This window comes from Haliotis rubra, unplaced genomic scaffold (genome assembly GCF_003918875.1).
Source record: "Haliotis rubra isolate DU_JTF1 unplaced genomic scaffold, ASM391887v1 Scf16, whole genome shotgun sequence".
Taxonomy (NCBI): domain Eukaryota; kingdom Metazoa; phylum Mollusca; class Gastropoda; order Lepetellida; family Haliotidae; genus Haliotis; species Haliotis rubra.
Window position 1 is genome coordinate 314,080 of NW_025765558.1, and position 14,782 is coordinate 328,861.

At 40.5% G+C, this 14,782-nt stretch overlaps 1 protein-coding gene across 1 annotated transcript in view; it reads left to right on the top strand.

Annotated features, from left to right (window-relative positions):
- The first annotated feature begins 250 nt into the window (after positions 1-250).
- The window catches only part of LOC124271347 (proteinase-activated receptor 1-like), a 47,013-nt gene continuing 32,481 nt past the window's right edge, over positions 251-14,782 (top strand). The window contains exon 1 of the mRNA XM_046706441.1: positions 251-331. The gene's annotated coding sequence lies outside the window, so the exon portion shown is untranslated. The remainder of the gene's footprint in view (positions 332-14,782) is intronic.

A 14,782-nucleotide genomic window follows, 5' to 3' on the forward strand; every position in this document is an offset into this window, starting at 1 on the left:
CCTCGTGGTCACGTGACTCGAACGACTCCCTACAGACTTCTTGGCTCCCACGACAAACACATAATGAAGTACAACCCATTTGTTTCGCCAACTACAGAAATTCCCTGAGCATACATGCAGACTTTTGTAAACTTGATAATAAAGGGTTTCACCTATCGTGTCAATGCACCCTGGTACAATATTTACCATTCACGATGGTTGTACACGCGCTGGCGAGAGTATTGATCGAGGTTGAGTGGGTGTACGCTGCGCGGCTATCGGTAGAGCTCCACACAGGCTTACCGACAGCGAACATCAGTCAATATATTTCAACTCTCCATACGAACGACGGGTAAGTCAAACAAGCTTATATTTCTGTCTAAAAACACTTATATCTAATTAGTCTGCTTTTCAGGTGTTACTTTTTACCTGAATGCATAGTTTGAGTTTGAGGCGGTTATGTTTACATATCTCTCAAACAAAACCTGACATATTCAATCTCAACACAACGATGATATTCGTGTGGACGCAAAAGTGAAATTGTCGGGGATTATGTCAACATTTGGTTTCTATTACCGCATGAATTTCACGATGCTACATATTCTTCGACACGTCAGCCATTAGTAATGGCTAATATATATTTCATTTATTTCCCGATAATTTTTTATGTGTTATGTTCTACTCACGGGAGATTCTCATTCAGCTGCTGTGGAATTGTACGCTCTGGTGGGTATTGCTCGGGACGGGGACAAAAAATGCAGACATACCTTTAATACGGTTGTCTCGAATGTTCCAATATGTCGAACTTTTTGTTCTGACTCGAGTCACTGTTCACAAACTGATTTTTAAGATAGCCCTCTGTATCGAGTGTACAGGTATGACGGGCCCACGTTCTCATTCTAACTGTTGTTATCTTATCGATGGAGACGACCCTCAATTCCAAAAGTCATCTATATCGAATACTAGTACATGTATATGCTCTCAATCAACTGATGGTATGTATTTTCTAACAGGTTGTACTTTTTAATGGTGTTTCATGATACATATGTATACAACACCCTTTTAGATGACTGCAACGTAATAACATAGTATACATTGTGTTTACGACTTCTGTTACATTACAACACAATGCATCTCATGGTATGTTATATCATCTGTAGTATTCAACCCTGTTACTACTTTTGGTTGGTTACCATACTATGTAATATCATCTAGTATTCAACCCTGTTACTACTTTTGGTTGGTTACATTACAACATTACAACACAATGTATTCCATGGTATGTAATATCATCTAGTATTCAACCCTGTTACTACTTTTTGTTGGTTACATTACAACATTACAACACAATGTATTCCATGGTATGTAATATCATCTAGTATTCAACCCTGTTACCAATTGTGGTTGGTTACATTACAACATTACAACACAACGTATTCCACGGTAAGTAATATCATCTAGTATTCAATCCTGTTACTACTTTTGGTAGGTTACATTACAACATTACAACACAATGTATCCCATGGTATGTAATAAATCTGCAGTATTCAACCCTGTTACCAATTGTGGTTGGTTACATTACAACATTACAACACAATATATTCCACGGTATGTAATATCATCTAGTATTCAACCCTGTTACTACTTTCGGTAGGTTACATTACAACATAACACAATGTATTCCATATTCAACCCTGTTCCTAATTTTGGCTTCACGACAGCATTACAATACAATGTAGTCCATGGTATGTTATAACATCTTCAGTGTTCAACCCTTTGACTAGCTGCGCTATCACATTGTGAACGTTTTGTTGTTTTCGATGGTTATATATGATATCTGTAGTATCCGACCCAGATACTGATCGGCTACACCGAAACCTTGTACACTCTGGGGGTATTCCATGGTAACCATATTACCGTTGGCTACATCAAACAAATATAGCATCATTTATGATAAATAATGTATTTATCGGGAAATATGTAATCAATATTTCACTAAAGTGAATAAATACTGAATTCCCGAACCACTTTGGAATGAAGCGAGAAACCATTGAGAAAATACGAAATTCATGATGTAAGAGAACTTTGCTCTACTTGTCAGATAACTTGTTTTACCTCATTGCATAGTCTGAAAATGTTGACAGTTTCACACATGGCTGTGCCATTCATGTAATATTGATCACCCAGGTTACTCAATGAGACAGAGACCTGATGTGAAGTCAAATATATGCTGTTATGCAAGCAGCACTCTAACGGGTTCTGATTTTCCCATCACAACATACTTGTGGGGCACACGACATAGCGATATTGAATGTCAACTGTATCTATCACTTTCATCTTGCCTGGCGACGGGTTAGCCTAGAGGTTAAAGCTCATCACGTCATAGAGACCCGGGTTCGATTCCCCACATGGGTACAATGTGTGAAGTCAATTTCTGGTGTCCCCCGCCGTGATTTTGCTGGAATATTGCTTAAAGCGGCGTAAAACCATACTCACTCACTCATCACGCTGTAGATATGGGTTCGATTCCCCACATGGGTACAATGTGTGAAGTCCATTTCTGGTGTCCCCCGCCGTGATATTGCTGGAATATTGCTAAGGCTGGATTTACACTACGTCCGATTTTCTCTGCGTTGCGTCATGCGTTGCGTCCGAAAAAACGCAAGCAGTACATTTGCCATGTAGACAGTACACTAGGTGCGAATTTTGCATGCGTTGCGATCCGAAGCGATTTAGATAGGTAGGGCTCCTATTTTTTGACGCAGCGCAAATGAACTTGCATGAGGAATTCCCTGATGACGTCATTCCAATAAGGTATTTCCCCAACACGTTGACAATCAGGTAAGGTTATTTCCTCATCTTTCGATAAAAATACGCGATTCCAATTGCAGACAGGCTGTGTTTTTTATGAGATATTATTTATGTGTTTCTGCGCCTGTCTGTGTATAACATATATAATAATATGACAAACCTTTGATAAATTTCATTCTCAGAACAAGCTACCTCGTGATGCTTCTAAAAGTCTTATACAAAATATAATTGCCCAAATATTTCATGAGGCTGAATTTGGTTCACGTCAACAGAACCCTCAGAACTATGTTCCCCAGGGAAGTCAGTACTGCTCAAATTCTATAAAAAGTATATATATTTAATTCCCTAATAATTCCCATATAAGACGATTTTAGGCTCCTTCAAGTAATCTGTGTTGGTTTAAGGGATGTACCCACCATCTCCGGTTCTGTTCTCTTCCTCATGCACAGAAACTGCTAGGATTTTTCCTCCATCTGATATTCATCCGTCTTATATCGCAGATGATCGCACCTAGTGTATTGGAAAAAACACACTCGGTAACGCATGCGTCAAAAATGCGGACGTAGTGTAAATCCAGCCTAAAGCGGCGTAAAACCAAACTCACTCACTCACAACCATGCCTAATGGAACCTGGAGATTGCCCCGATTCCGATCACGATGAATCTGACAGGTTATAACGTTTAGCATTTTACATTTTATAACGGTTCAGATTTGTTATCTGGTTTGTGTTTCCTGTGGAGATATCAGTGATAACGGTACTTCTACAATCACTGGTGTGCATGTCACTACTGTGATCAATTATGTAAATAATCCACAACAACTAACCCGTCTCCTTAAGTGGTCGTGTTCTAACTATCTGTAACTTGCCCTATTGTTATCGAATGTTCAGCATCTGAGCTAGTTATAGCGTGCACGCTCACTACATGCACGCGATGTTTGTGTAGGTAGCGTTGCAGTGTGCGTTAAACATTTATTTGGGACATTACATCATTGGAATGTGGGTTACATGGGTATTGATTGAAGGAAGTGGTGGACATAGAGTATTTAGGGAAGCGTAAGGTCACAATTCTTCAGTTTTCAGGACCCACGGGTATCAAACCCGGGTATCTAACTCAGTTGTGTAAAACACATGTATCAAATCACCTGGGTATCTTAGTGACACAATGGTATCTAAGCCGGGTATCTAATTCTGTTATGTGACATACGGGTATCAAGCCGGGTATTTAACTCAGTTGTGTAAAACACAGGTATCAAATCACCTGGGTATCTTGACACAATGGTATCTAAGCCGGGTATCTAATTCTGTTATGTGACATCAATGGTATCTAGTTGTGTAAAACCGGGTATCTCAATTCTGTTATGTGACATGGTATCTAAGGGTATCAACTCTGTTATGCCCGGTATTTAACTCAGTTGTGTAAAACACAGGTATCAAATCACCTGGGTATCTTAGTCGGTTATGTGACACAATGGTATCTAAGCCGGGTATCTAACTCTGTTATGTGACATACGGGTATCAAGCCCGGGTATTTAACTCAGTTGTGTAAAACACAGGTATCAATCACCTGGGTATCTTAGTCGATTATGTGACACAAAGGTATCTAAGCTGTGTATCAAAGTCTGGTATATGACGGACGGGTATCAACGCCGGGTTTTTAACTCATCTAAGGGGTACGGTATCAAAGCGGGGTCAATCAATCAATCAATCAATCAATCAATCAATCAATCAATCAATCAGTTTATTTCGTGAAAAGGCCTTAGGCCCACGTACAAAAACATGATAATAGTATTTTAATCGTAAGTTTGTATAACATATATGATTTACGTAATGCAAGCGCATCTTTTACATAATTTGCACAATTGGTAGCAAGCTGAAAATTATCACCAAGGAGTCTATTAAAGAAATAATGCCTATTGATGTACACTGGCATACCTATAAAACATTTTTGTCGAAGATCATGATATATTTGGCACTCAAACATAAAGTGAAATTCATATTCAATATTAACACTATTACAAAATGTACAAGTGCAATAGGGCACACGAGCACCAAACTCGGGTATCAAACTCCCATATGTAAACCACAGGTATCAAATCACCTGGGTATCTGAGTCGGTTATGGGACACAAGGGCATCAAAACCGAGTATGCAACTCTTTTAAGTGACAGATAGGTATCAAAGCCGGTTATTTAAACTCATCTTTGGGACATACGGGTATCAAAGCGGAGTATATAACTCAGCTACGGGGCCCGGGTATCTAAGTCAGTTGTATAAAACACAGGCTTCCCATGGGTATATAAGTCGGATTTGGGACACACGGCTTCCATACTCAGTAATGTGACTCTCAGGTATCAAATCCAGGTATCACACACGGGGTGTGACTCACAGGTATCATATCCAGGGATATAATTAGGCACATGCCACACGGACCTAGGTATCCATTCCAGGTATCTGACTCGGGCATTTGTCTATGCGATTGGTAGGATCCAATGTTTTGAAAACTAATTCATAGCTAAGATCACAGTGCCGATCCGTCGAATGCATTTTACTACTCTGAAATCAGAAATTCGACAGATCGGTACGCGACCGTCTATGCGACACAATTATCAAACCTTGGCAACCAACTTGAGTATCAAACCCTAGCCCAGGTAAAACATCCACGTATCAATCCCAACGATCAACGCGCGGTATCAAATCCAGGTATCAAACTTCAGCCAGAATGCAAATGTGTTTGATATAATCTGTCGGATGTGTGAAGTATCGAACTATCCAAATAGACACACCGTGTTTCCCCCTCGCCGTTATTTACTCAACATTAAATATGTATTATGTTCACACACGTACAACAGTCTATGAAATTAAAAAAAATTGCCCTAAGAATTGCCGCCGTGTAAGGTGACTCGCTGGTGATTGGATTCCTTTCAGGTTTATCACCAGTTGCCATGACAACAGCCAATTCGTTTACCAAATATGTTCATGTAAATTATTTCACTTCAGCGTCGACAAATGAATGACTTGGAGATGTCGTTTTTATTATTTCGCTACTTCAAACAACTGTTTTTGAGTTCACGTGCGCTGTATAAACTCTCACGTGTATTTGTTTCATAACTACAATTCAATCATTCAGGGAACATGCGATGCACGGTATAGGTTCATTGGACACTCCAAAAGATAATGGCACCTCAACGATTTGATCTGACACATGAGACTGACCAATCAGAGTTGTCAATATAAGAATGATAAACTAGTTATGTGCTTCCACTGAATGATAAACTAGTTATGTACTTCCACTGAATGATAAACTAGTTATGTACTTCCCCTGAATGATAAACTAGTTATGTACTTCCCCTGAATGATAAACTAGTTATGTACTTCCACTGAATGATAAACTAGTTATGTACTTCCCTGAATGATAAACTAGTTATGTACTTCCACTGAATGATAAACTAGTTATGTACTTCCCATGAATGATAAACTAGTTATGTACTTCCACTGAATGATAAACTAGTTATGTACTTCCACTGAATGATAAACTAGTTATGTACTTCCACTGAATGATAAACTAGTTATGTAACTGAATGATAAACTAGTTATGTACTTCCACTGAATGATAAACTAGTTATGTGCTTCCACTGAATGATAAACTAGTTATGTACTTCCCCTGAATGATAAACTAGTTATGTACTTCCACTGAATGATAAACTAGTTATGTACTTCCACTGAATGATAAACTAGTTATGTACTTCCACTGAATGATAAACTAGTTATGTACTTCCACTGAATGATAAACTAGTTATGTGCTTCCACTGAATGATAAACTAGTTATGTACTTCCACTGAATGATAAACTAGTAATGTACTTCCACTGAATGATAAACTAGTTATGTACTTCCCCTGAATGATAAACTAGTTATGTACTTCCACTGAATGATAAACTAGTTATGTACTTCCACTGAATGATAAACTAGTTATGTATTTCCCTGAATGATAAACTAGTTATGTACTTCCACTGAATGATAAACTAGTTATGTGCTTCCACTGAATGATAAACTAGTTATGTGCTTCCACTGAATGATAAACTAGTTATGTACTTCCACTGAATGATAAACTAGTTATGTACTTCCACTGAATGATAAACTAGTTATGTACTTCCCCTTTGGTTGTCAGAAAGGCAGACCTCCAGAAACAGTATACTATATGATACACTCACAAGTCTTTTCCGATTGGCAGTTGGATAGCCTACTAGTTGAAGCGTTCGCACGTCACATGGAAGACCCGGGAGGGCTGGTAGGGCAGCCTAGTCGTTAAAAGCGTTCGCTCGTCACGCCGAAAACCCGGGTTCGATGCCCCACATGGGTGCAATGTGTGAAGCCCATTTCTGGTGTCCCCCGCCGTGATATTGCTGGAATGTTCACAACTTGCTAAAAGCGGCGTAAACTAACTCACTCACTTTAATAGTATTCCTTCATATGAACAATGTTTGAATCCTTTATCTGATGTCTCTTTCCATGGCGTTCTTGGAATAATGCTAAAAGCGGTGTGAAACTATATTCACTCACTCACACACTGTCCTTGGACGTTGAAGTGCCAAAAGCTACGGACTGCTTGGTTACAATGTCGGACCTGTTTGTCATTGTGTACTCGATAATGTACAGAACCCTGTAATTCAGCTGGACTATAGATGGCTGTGTTGTAAGATGATTCTATCAATTCAAATAATTCAATCACAAAATTGTTCAATGTTTTCTTTGCAGTCAAGTTTGTGAAATGAATAATTACGTCTGTCACGTGACAAGGATTCAAGGCATCAAGTTCGCATCGCATTGAATCTTTGTGGGGGTCTTTCAAAAAACGGGCAATCAAACGCTTAAACAAGCCGGTTACATATTGCCTAGCAGGCAAGGCTGTTTAACTACACGTTGCACATGTAACAAATGAGTTTTAAGACCCGCAGTCAATGATGTGCTAAATCACTGTCTTCGGGAGGAGACAGTGCTTTCCGCGAAGTAATTATCTGTACAGCTTTATTAGTAGACACTTGAAACCTGTTTAGTGATATCACAAGGTACTCATTCATACACTCAATCATTACCAATGGTTTTTGTTAAACAATATGTCAGTTTATCATTGACTGTGCTTGTTGTCACGTGTGCATCTGACGCCTGACATATCCTTGTTCTGATAATACGGGTGAACTGGTGCCCATGCTGTTGTCTAGCTAAGTCGCCTCAAATCGCTGTTCAGAGTTGCGCCGGTTAAAGGTGTATCGTATTCGTATGATGTGGGTTCGAATCTCAGATTCGACTTAAAATAATGTTTGATTTGTCGGCACCACTCTGATAAACGTCAAAGACATGTATTTTCTTCCTGTCACATTGAGGTGGCATGGTTTTTGTTAATTCAACTAGTGTTCTTTGCGGTGTAAACCAAAATAATACAATATTCGCTGTAAAAAAACCTTGTATGGGTGTTTGTAGTCGTGCTGCATGTTTTCACCCTACATTGAGATTGTACGAATCTTAAAATCAGTTCTGCGTGCTTGCTACCGCTGAACAAAAATCTGATTTAAACGAGATTGTTTTTGTACGACGGTTTAAAGACCTTTAGTCCAAGTCTGTTGTCCTTTGGGGAAGCCCAGTGGCTAAAGCGTTCGGTCGTCACAACGACGGACAGGGTTCGTTTCTCATCATGGTACTATACGTAAAACACATGTCCGGTAAACACCGTCGTGGCATAATATAGGTCTTTTTGTTTTCTGTTTGTTGTTTAACGCCGCACTCAGCCATGAACCAGCTATATGACGGCGGTCTGTAAATAATCGAGTCTGGACCAGACAGTCCAGTGATTGACATCATAAGCATCGATCTTCGCAACTGGGATACGATGCATCAACCAAGTCAGCGAGTCTGGCCACCCAGCCATGATGATTCGAGTTCAGTAACCCATGCTTGTCGTAAGAGGCGACTAACGGGATCGGGTGGTCAGGCTCGCTGACTGGGTTAACACATGTCATCGTATCCCAGTTGCATAGATCGATGCTCATGCTGTTGATCACTGGATTGTCTGGTCCAAACTCGATTATTTACAGACTGCCCCATATAGCTGGAATATTGCTGAGTGCGGCGTTAAGCAAGAAACCAACCAACCAAGCCTGGCCACCCGATCCCGTTAGTCGCCTCTTATGACAAGCATGGGTTGCTGAAGAACCCGGATCTTCTCGGGTGATAAAATAGTTAACGCCCTGTAAGAGTCATGTACGTAACTGAGACACTGTATGTTTATAGTAAAGATAGTAAAATATTATCTTGATATTATACTACCCGTGAAGATCCGGGGTTGAATAGGTCTTCAGCAACCCATGCTTGCCACAAAATGGCGACTATGCTTGTCGTAAGAGGGCCGATTAACAGGATCGGGTGGTCAGGCTCGCTGACTTGGTTGACGCATGTCATCGGTTCCCATTTGCGCAGATCGATGCTCATGCTGTTGATCACTGGAGGGTCTGGTCCAGACTCGATTATTTACAAACCGCCGCCATATAGCTGTAATATTGCTGAGTGCGGCGTAAAACTAAACTCACTCACTCACTTGATATTATACAGTTTCATTTAGTCTTGTATCAAACGTGTGGGGCTGCCTCCAAGCCAGAGCAGTATACCCCTTTAAGGGAGTACAGTTATAAAGTGCATTTGCCCTCCCCAACCTAATGTACTCTCGCAACTCCTGCCGACAAAAACACTACCGCAACAACGTCAGCGGCAAAACAGGATGTGCTTCTTGAGCAATTCCTGAAGACCACGCATGTGGTCATGCTTATCTTTATTGATAGCTGTCATGCGAACTTCAAGTATATATGTATATAACCGCGGATACGACACGATACGTGACTGTTAGTAAGTCACACCCCAAAGCTAGCTGTAGGATTTCGTCAGCATATCTCTTCAAAATGCAGATTAACAGTTGAACCAATAATTTGTTTGTTTGGTTTCTATACGCCAGGAAGCAAATATGATGTATTTGAGAAAGGCCGGAATGCATTTTATAGCGAAAACCAGGCATGTTTTTCAACACATTCACCATACTAGGATTCAAACTCAGGTTTTCATCATGTCGTGCAGACACTTTGACTATTGTCTTACCTCAGCACCCATGGTCCTATAACAGGCGATCCTCTTGAATTATTTGCAGAACTGCAAAATGTCTGAACTGAGCAACCACTACTTACTGTTTCCCGCATTCTTGAAAAATGCAGTTATAATCTTATTTTAACCATTAAAAAGTCGAAAAAACAAAATTCAACATTTTGAACATTCTTTGGCACCAAATATCATCTATTTGATACGCATTCATACACACACGCTCATGGTATGATCAAAATTCTAATTTTGAGGAAAAGGTTTTTGTCGCTTTTACTAGGGTATTTTAACACTTTCGGAACACACAAGGGACGAAGCGAGAAGTGTAGATCGGCCTTTTTCTAATAAACTAAGTTAGTGAATGAGTTTAGTTTTACGCCGCACTCAGCAATATTCCAGCTATATGGCGGCAGTCTGTAAATAATCGAGTCTGGACCAGACAATCCAGTGATCAACAGCATGAGCATCGATCTGCGTAATTGGGAACCAATGACATGTGCCAACCAAGTCAGCGAGCCTGACCACCCGATCCCGTTAGTCGCCTCTTACGACAAGCATGGGTTACCGAAGGTTCTCCAGTGAATGAGTGAGTGAATAAACTAAGTACAAAAAGAAAGCATTTGATGGTGGCCTAAATATAGAACAAACAAGAAATGGGCATCAGTGGTACATTATTTCTACAGGTAGAATGGTTTTGTTTTAGAACCTTCCAGTTATCCATCTCAACTCTGAAGGGAATAGACAGCAGGGTTTTGACGTAAATAATATATGATCTTTCCTTTGTAGTGAGGGTGATCATCAATAGCAAAACTGATGGGGAGGGTGATTGAAAAATATGACAAGCAGGAGTGGAAGGTAATTATTTTCAGTACGTCAGTGCATCGGAAACCTCTGAGCTCCTTTGCTTTTTAACGACGCCATGACGACGTGCTTCGGTTTTCAAATCTCCCGGGATTACCCTCCATGAATGCAAGGACGTGAATATTTTGTCTGTCACAACTGATCCTCGTTTACAAACTTTGGTGATCGCGCACAAAGTTTTGATATAGCACACATATCCACGCAACTAGTACATGCTCAAGGCGCTGGGTTTTCCCCTCGATCATTGGATGTCAATCTCAACGACACATCGTATTATCAATCTCAACTCCCTGGGAATCATACAACTCGTGCAGCCACTAGGCGCACCAAGTTAATGTGGTTTTCCCATCCTTACAAGGTACCCATTCACAGCTGGGTGGACTGGGTCACATATTCACAGGACTTTGTCCAAGTTTTACTGCACGTTGCTGTACCCGCAACTAGGTGTTTGCACGTATTCATGTGGCTACCATCTGGTCATATACCAACGGATTCGTGGGTTCTTTTACGTGCCCAGGGTTGTGTAATGTACACTAGGGGTTGTGACAACACTGAAAGAGTCTGCACACAAAGTTTACTCCCAAGGTTTTACACCCGATCACAGGTGGGCTCGATCCCGGCACCTCTAGCTCACTGGATCACTAGCCTGGCGCCTTAGACAGCTCGCCCACCACGCCCCACCGCGTTCGAAGCCCAGATCAACTGTGATTGTAATCCTTGGTTTGACTGAACCATACTAATGTCCACGTGTGAGCCTATTCATTTGATTTCCACCCGCAATGTGACTGAAACAATAAACTAAATCGACGTTAAACCCTTATCAGCAAAGTTTGTGATGACCTTGGATCATGTCAGAGCGAGAGGTGACCTTGACATCTAACAAGGTAACAGCCGACCCGATCATGACCTCTAACATGTGTTAACTTCATGACCTCTAATAGCGTAGGCACTAACCTACATCAGAGAAAGGTCTGATCTTGACCTTGACCTCTAACAAGGTATGTGTAAAAGGGATAGAATTTATTCCGAAACGGGACATTCGACACTAATTAAAAACAGTCAAACAAACTGTAAATCACAACACATATTAACTAACACTAGAAACTAGAAACATTATTTCTGCTAGATTTCACGCCGGCCTGGTTCTGTCCACGGCTGATTACGTTACAATCGAGGCTTATTATATTGGTAATAATGTGTTTAATGAAGATGTAATATCTAATAATTCCTTGCCAACAACAGTTCATAGTTTTCTCGTGATGTCTGAAGGAATATCAATAACTGGAGTCTCCAAGCCCAGCGACGAAATCAATACCCACGTCGCCCTTCATAACGGTCAATAAATGAATGGTCACCCCCTACGGGGCGAGGACGTGCAGTTGAAGTCGATACTTCCCCTTACCGAGAATCAATGCTGTGTCATGGCTCGTGTATTGTGTGGCCCTTTAGTTCTTTGACATGATGACGTGGCCATGCAATTCCCTTGTTGATCAAGGATCAAATTGGTTTTGTATTGGTACGTGGACTGGGTAGAATCATGGTTTGTAACATCCTACCGTACCACAACGAGAGGGTTGGGAGGTTGGTCAACTTACAGTTGTATTGTTGCTGTGGAATCTCTATAGTCACATTATTGCTATCAAGGTACAGCAATTAATGGTCATGGTGGTCTGAATGGTGAGGATGATGATGACGTTGTTGTGCTGCTGCTGATTGCGTGAATGGTGGCGATGATGATAACGGTGATGATTGTGGACTGAATGGTGGTGGTGGTGGTGGTGGTGCTGCTGCTGATGATGATGATGGTGATGACAATGATGATGACGGTGATGGTGACGATTGTGGACTAAATGGTGCTGCTGCTGAAGATCATGGTGATGACGATGACGATGACGATGATGATGATGATGATGACGATGACGATAATGATGGTGATGGTCATGATTGTGGACTGAATGACGACGATGATGATAATGATGACGACGAGTGCGATGTTGGTGATGGTGATAATTGTGGCGTGAATGATGATGATGATGATGTTGTTGATGGTGACGACGACGAAGACGATGTTGGTGATGGTGAAGGCCTGAACGTGGATGATGATGATGATGATGACGACGACGACAACGACGAAGACGATGATGCTGGTAATGATGATGGCCTGAATGTGGACGATGATAATGATGATGATTGCCAGTATATCTTATATGAAATCCTATTTGTGGCGTAGGATTCTATTCATCATTACATAGTGTCAGCGGTAGCTTATTGCATTTTTTAAAAAGCTATTTCAGGTCTTGACAGCAGGGATAATTACACTTGATAATGAAACCCGAGCGTCTATATCTTCATTTCAAAGTTAGATTCAGTGGCGACAGCTGGGGCTATGTTTGTATTAGTTTCGACAGCGATGATGCACAGTGTTGGAAGTCTGACGTCAAGACATCACATTCACCTAGTTTTAAAACGTGAAAAATGCCTTCATACCACGACAGACCTTTTATATATCCAGCTCGGGTTCTGGGTCTTTTATATTTTAATTAAAGTATATGGGGGTCTTTTGCCATTAACACGTGCTAACATATCTTTTGCAGACAACAGCATATATGCCTTAAACAAATATACAGTTTATCTATCATTGACTGTTTATTCATTTTGGGGTTTTAACGCCATACTCAGCAATATTCCATCTAAATGGCGACTATCTGTATATAATCGACCAGACAATCCAGTGATCAAAAGCATGAGCATCGATTTACGCATTTGGGATACGATGACATGTGTCAACCAAGTCAGCGAGCCTGACCATTGATTCCGGTAGAGTAATTATTCAGTGTCCTTAATAATTGTAATATGTATAAGACCAGCATGATGCGTCGAAAACCTAAATCGGCTTACCCTAGAAGTCTAAGAATATCTGTACAATGCTATTATCTGCTGGCCTGAACATGTCTGGCCTGGACTGTTATAATTTACTAGTCCTGGAATATAATGTCCGGAATGGATTAATTCATCAACCCACAATTCCTCGAATGTCTCATCTGCTAGTCCAAGAATCTCGGGAATGTTGTAATCTGGTAGTCCAAGAATCTCGGGAATGTTGTAATCCACTAGTCCAAGAATCTCGGGAATGTTGTAATCTGCTAGTCCAAGAATCTCGGGAATGTTGTAATCCACTAGTCCAAGAATCTCGGGAATGTTTGTAATCTGGTAGTCCAAGAATCTCGGGAACATTAATCCACTAGTCCAAGAATCCCGGGAATGTTTTAATCCACTTAGTCCAAGAATCTCGGGAATGTTTTAATCTGGTAGTCCAAGAATCTCGGGAATGTTTTAATCTGCTTGTCCAAGAATCTCGGGAATGTTTTAATCTGGTAGTCCAAGAATCTCTGGAATATTTTAATCTACTGGTCCAGGAATGTCTGGAACTGATTTCTCCACAGGTCCAGAAATGTCTGGAATGTCTTAATTTACTTGTCCAGGAATATCTGGAATGTGCTAATCTTCTACAATAAAACTGTCAAGAATGTTTTGATGCTGACTTGTCCAAGTATATCCAGTATACCTGATATACCTAAAGTGCTTCAGTCTGATTGAACCTTGATATCTGGTGCGTCTAAATCCGCTTATACATAAATGTCTTCGATATCTAATCTCCTGACCCAAGAATAACTAGTCACATAATTCCAAGAACGAGAAAGTCAGAAATAATATCATTCCGCCCACAGGTCCAGATTGATTTTACTCATCAAGAACATATTAGACAATGTTCAAAATAAAAACCTCTTAGCATATTTAGAAGAAATTTCTAATAAAAGTGGAATCTACTGTATCATGAGCACGTATTTATGAATCAATATTAAAAAGTGGCGAAACAACGTGTCTGTAAAAAAATGGTAGCTTATCCTTCCTTCAATGTTATCCGTCCCAAACACATGCAAGGGCAAGTCAGTTGTTTAAAGAACAACACTACAACTTCAACTTAAGGGAAAAGAA